The sequence below is a fragment of the Triticum aestivum genome, chromosome 5B, assembly GCF_018294505.1.
Source record: "Triticum aestivum cultivar Chinese Spring chromosome 5B, IWGSC CS RefSeq v2.1, whole genome shotgun sequence".
Taxonomy (NCBI): Eukaryota; Viridiplantae; Streptophyta; class Magnoliopsida; order Poales; family Poaceae; genus Triticum; species Triticum aestivum.
This window is the reverse complement of record NC_057807.1, coordinates 683,446,669-683,452,815: the sequence shown is the minus strand read 5'-3', so window position 1 is coordinate 683,452,815 and position 6,147 is coordinate 683,446,669.

The window sequence follows — 6,147 nt, the reverse complement described above, 5'->3', positions numbered from 1 at the left end:
TCTAAAAAATGGTATAAATGCTACATCTGTCGTCTGAAATTATTTCTAACCTCTAAGCACTAACATTGCATAGCTAATGACGAGCTAAAAGACTAACTAATTACCACCCTGCATGCACAAAAAAATCAATGTATTGCAAAGCTCATTCCTTGATCTTCAACTTTGCAGTTCACTTCGCCAGGCAAATCGTATTCCTGAAGCTCTAAATGGCTCCAAAAAGTGATGAAATAATGCCTAACAAAACAGATAACACATATTGTGAACTAAACAAAAAGAGTAAAAACATCATGCATGCAAATGAAACCAACAAAAATGGATAGTCTTACCTTTGTCTATCTTTTCTTCAACTTCAACATATTCAAAATCCAACTCTAAATCGCCCTAAATCGCGAGTGAAAGTGCCTAGTGAGTTTTTCTTTCTCTATGTTCTTACACACTTAAAGGGTAGAAGAGGAGGCCAGTGTGCTTGCGCACGGAGCAGAAACATACTATATAAAAGGAAGAGGATCCCTGTAGTGTCGGCACAACAGTTTCCCACAGCCTCAGATTCCTGCAGCGAGTGAGCGATTCCTGCAATGCCATCACATCCGCTGAAGCAATAGCGAGAGTGATTCCCGCAGTGCCGTCGCATCCGCTGAGGCAAAAGAAGCAAAAGCTGGAGTGATTCCCGGGCAACAGCAGGGCATCGGCACTGTCACTCATTATATTCCCGCCCGTGAAATTCGTCGTCCTCCGCGCGTGGGAATCAACCCAGTCTGCAACAGCCGGCCCGTGAAATTCATCGTCGTCACGCACGTGGGAACCATGCCAGTCTGCAATAGGACAGGCTGTCGGGCTGCATGCAGCAGAAGCAGTGCGGCCTCCTCCAGCATTGGCGGCATGGCTCGCTGTCTCGTCGCGCGTGCAGCATGTGCTGCCGGCCTGGGCGCGACAGCAGCAGTGCCGGCCACCTCATCCCGTGGCGGCGTGGCCCAGCTCTCCTGGCCCGTTCCGCCGCAGCGGCAGGGTGGCACCAAAAACTGTAATCTGCAACTGGCCGCCTCGTCCTGTGGCGGCAGGCCCGTCCGCCTCCTAGCATGGCGACAGGTGCCACGTGTTGGCTGCCGCACCTGCCGCCACAGCTGAGGGGGTCTCTTTTGTTACTTATATCTGCAGGTAGTCCTTTCGGTCAAATGCATTCGGCAACCGGTCCTTTTCGACAAAAAATCTGTGGTCTCGCTGTCAACAGAATTACTAGAGTCGAGTTTTCTCCGCCATGATAGTGTTTGAAGCGGTTTTGTACCGAGATATGTCAAAATAATTATACTTGGCATTGTAATAGTGTTAGATAAAATAAGATCAAACGGGACACCAGAGGCACAAATTTAACGTGAAAAACCCTTGTTGAAATATCAGCAAAAAAAACATTGCTGGAAAAAACATGGCGCACGAAGGTGTAATTCACTATGAAGGGGGACTATTACAAGCACGAGACAACATGTCATATATAAGTGCGACTACATGGGCAATATATGCGGAAATTCGCAGGGGCAAACAGGTGTGCAGGCACGAACCTGCCAAGCCCTGCCCGGCCGCTCGATTGCATCACGATTTGCGAGGTAGTTGAATCCGCATAAGGCCACAGTAAGTTCTAATCGTTGAAACTTACAATTTTGTATGAAGTTTCAACTCTTGAAACTTTATATTTTTTCCAATATCCGTCAGAATGTATTCAAAATGGATTTTATTTGAAAGCCCTTCTCACAAGAAACACGAATACGGAAACATAACTTAATTTGGACTTTTTATTCAAAACACACGAATGCTTGAAAATCAAAAGCCCAAATAAAAAACACGCACGGGGGACTCGGTACCCCTGTGCCTACTTGCCACAAACCCTCTCCCTTGGGGGTAATATATAAGAGTCCTTATAAGACAAGTAATCGAGTTGTACTCGTGCATGCCGGTACCAAGACAAAGCCCCACACTGTTTCTACTGCGTCTAGTCCAACATTGTAGAATTTGGTGCTCGAATTTGGTCTATTTTGGTCCAGCCCAAAAGCATTTTCAAAATTCATAATAAATCCTAAAGGCCCACTTAGTGCATTCATACAAGGCAAGAGGTGGGAAAAGTATAGTCACATACTGCTCACTTACTAGGAGTTGGACCTCCTTATAATGGATGTTTTTCCCCGCATGTTTGAGCATGAGAAAAAGAAAGGCGTACACGGGTGCTCCTCCTTCCCCATCCACGTCGCCTCGTCACGACGCACGCATACTGCGGATTGTGGGAGTGAGCCGAGCCGTCCTCTAAATATTTGTTACGCATGACTGGTATACGAAAGGTCACACAAGAGCTGAAATATTTTTTGTAGTGGACATTGAATACGAATGTTGCACACTTCGGCTGCTACCTGTTTGTTTCGCCTCCCGTCTCTTCATTTCATCTCCCATCGCTTGCAGTTCGCCTCCTCCTCCTCCTATGCCTATAAAAGAGAGGTCAGTCCTTTCCAGAGAGACACACCAGAAAACATATGTCTCACGCCACCGAGTTCCAACCACTAAGAGACTGCTAGGTTCTTCCCACCCGGCTTGCGACGTGCACCGCAAGTCAAGACAATAGGCCTCCGAAACCCCACTTCAAGTCCTGTACGGGAGAAGGGTGATAAGGATTTGGGGAGCGCTCTGCGCGACTACTGAAGTCTTCATCACGGACACCACGAACGCCGACAATCACTTCCCCAACGATGATTTCTTCCCCGTAGTCGAAAGTCTCTTCGACAACTTGGGCAATAGCAATACCAACGTCAACACTAATGTTGCTATCACTGCTTAGTATGTGTTCATGTCATTTCTGTTCGAGATCATGCTAGAGTTTCTTGTTCTAGCATTTGTCCTAGATATGTTATGTTCATATTCACTACTTCAGACGCTATTTGCATACTCTCTATTAGTTTGCATGACTTGTCTTATCTCTGTTATTATATTCACATTTTATGTACTATTTCTGTAATTAAATCGTATGGTAAATTGCTCATATTTTCAAAAATCCAAAAACATTATTATAGACAATTTACCCAGAGTGATTTTGCTTCATCCATGCGGCCTCCTATGTTTGAGGGTGTTCACTATAAGAGGTGGCGTGTTACGGTTGTTCTATGATGTCAAACCATGAGCTGCTATGACACCACTCTTGGCAAACTTGAAGGAGATCTTGATCCTCAACATGAACAAGATTTTCATAAAACCGATACCCTTATTAAGGCTGCTCTCTTGAGTGTCCTTGGTGAGAACATAGTTGATGCTTATGCATTAATTGATAATGGCAAAGATATTTGAGATGCACTCGACGCAAAGTTTGGGGTCTCGGATGGTGGCACTAAGCTGTACATCATGGAACAATTTTATGACAATAGGATGACAGATGAGCGCTCCGTAGTTGAGCAAGCTAACGAGGTACAGTCATTTCCTAGAGAACATGAGTATGTTATCGGACAAGTTTGTTGCCAGAGGCATCATCACTAAACTTCCTGCCTCGTGGAGTAACATTGCTTTCTCTCAGAAATACAAGCAACAGGAGTTTTTCATTCCAAATTTCATTGGTACTCTTGATGTGGAAGAAAAGGCGGGAGCAAAAGACACTCGTCCTCGAGGTATTGAGGGAGGTTCTAGTGCTAATCTGATACAGAAGAAAAACTTCCAGCCTCACAAGTTCAAGAACAAGGGAAAGTTTGATAGTAAAGGAAAATTTGTGGGGAAGAACAAGGCTTCACAGCACATCAACTTCAAGAATAAGACTCACAAGAAGAAAGGTGTGCTGAGCAACATAGTAGAAAAAATTCGCCCTACAATCAGCCAGGAACACTATGAAGATGCGATAAACGGTTTAGATCAGATCATTACCGACTTTGAGTTGCAGCGAAAGAAGATAAGTTAGTGTAGATCGTACTTGGAGTCCCTCAAATCATGGATGAACTATCCCACGGACGGCCCACAAATAGTCCTTCAAATGGAAGACCGAAAGCACAACCTCTCCACAGATTGCAAGCATACGGTCTTCATGATCCGGCAGCGCTTTGCCGCCCAGAGCTAATCGTCATCGGAGAATTAGAGGGAGGAAATTAAAATCACACTAGGCTTCTAATTATGAGGATTAGATGAACTAGATCTAGCTCTAATTGGAACAACTAGAACTAGACCAGAGAAGTAGAGGAGGCTCCAAAACTTGTATGTTCAAAATTGCCCAAAACCTCAAGTATATATAGGTTGGAGGAGCAAGAGGAGGGGGTGTCACACAAAGGGGGAAGTCTCTCCCCCTTGGCTGGCCAAGAGGAGGGGAACTTCCCCTCTAGTTTGGCCTCCCCTTTCCTTCCACAAGGGGGGAAGGAGCACCACCACTATTTAGGCCCAAGTGGCCCAATATGTTTTTCACCACTTGGTCTTTTAAGACCCGTTGATATTAAATTAAATATATAAGTATCCTAACTATTATTAGAGCATTTTATTATTAATTTAACATCACTATAAACATTTTTCACCTATATATTATTTATCGGTAATACCCAGTATTGCCCGATAAACCCCGAAACTCTTCCGGTGGCCGTGGCCCCAAAACACTTATGGTTCCTCTCGAAACTATTTCGAATATTAGTGAAACTATTTCAAAAGTATTATATCATTACACTCGTCCTACTAATACTCAGTGATCGTGATTATCTTAAGCTTGTGACCCTGTAGTTTCGGTAAAACATAGACATGAAAAAAAACATTTTCGTTCAACGACCTATAGCGGAACCATGGACGTCCATATCGATCCCTATGAGTACACTTATAACATTTGAGTGAACCTTTGTTTATCATGTGTTTATTCCCTTTGCTTCGCGATACTTTACAAAACCCGAGGTGAGATATATCGGTATCCTCTTGAGTCATACACATGCTCACTACATCGGTCTCCTCGTTACCGGTTTTGTTCTTCTTTCTCATTAATATGTTCCGACATCCCTGTGACATAGTCACCTGTGTCTGGCCAGACGATGATGGATGTCATCACACCAAGAGGTACCTAAGAATATCTCTCCATCGTCGGAGGAGCAAATCCTACTCTCGAGCTATCTAGTCCCTAGTCAAACTTTCGGATGGACCTGTAAGTTGTCGTTATGATCACCGTCTTACAGATGACGTTTGAGAAACCCCAATGTTCATTGTACGGTAAGAAGTGACTACGATACTCTCATGGTCTAAGGAACTAAATCACACGTTAACAGTTCGTTTGTAATAATTGACTTCTGACGATATTACCTCAAAGTATAACAAACAAGTCTTGGGTCGATTCAATATGATCGTTCTTCTAACGTCATACTCTCAATGTCATTTTAGAAAAATCATTACACTTAACGGTATCCTAAGATCCGAAAAACATGATCACCAACAACACTTGAGCTAGTCTTAAAGGTGAGACTAGGAATCTTATTTTATCGTTTATCATTCCATACGTGCATACGAGTTTTCCAACGAATCTCGTATTTCAGGATCTTAACAGTTATAGCATAGAATATAAACTCTTAATTATGAACATAGAAATATAACAATACAATATTATTGCCTCTAGGGCATATTTCCATCAAGGTATTTGTCAAGTGTGCGGAGATCCTGGTCATTGGGCTCCTAGTTGTCCTCACCGCTACGACAAGCGTCAACATGGAAAGGCGGAATGATCGTTAATGTTGTCATTGGTAACACTCAGATGAAGGATGTTGGGCCATAGGGACTTCCACAATGCTGATCGACAACAGTTCAAGTGCTTCTGTTCGTGGTGTTGGAACAGTCGATCTAAAATTTACTCCGGGGAAGATCATGCGGCTGAAGAACATGCATTATGTCCCATCCGTCAATAAAAATCTTGTTAGCGGATCTCTTCTATGTAGGGATGGCTACAAGCTTGTTTTCGAGTCCAGTTGTAGTGTCCAAGTATGGAACTTTTGTTGGTAAATGCTGTGAATTAGGAGGCTTGTTCGGCCTATCTTTGTCAGATGTTTGTAATAAAGTTGTTAATCATGTTTGCAATGATAGTGAATCGAACGTCTGGCATTCACGTCTCTGTCATATTAAGTTTGGTTGCATGACGCGACTAGCAAAATTGTGCTTAATTCCTAACTCCATTTCTGT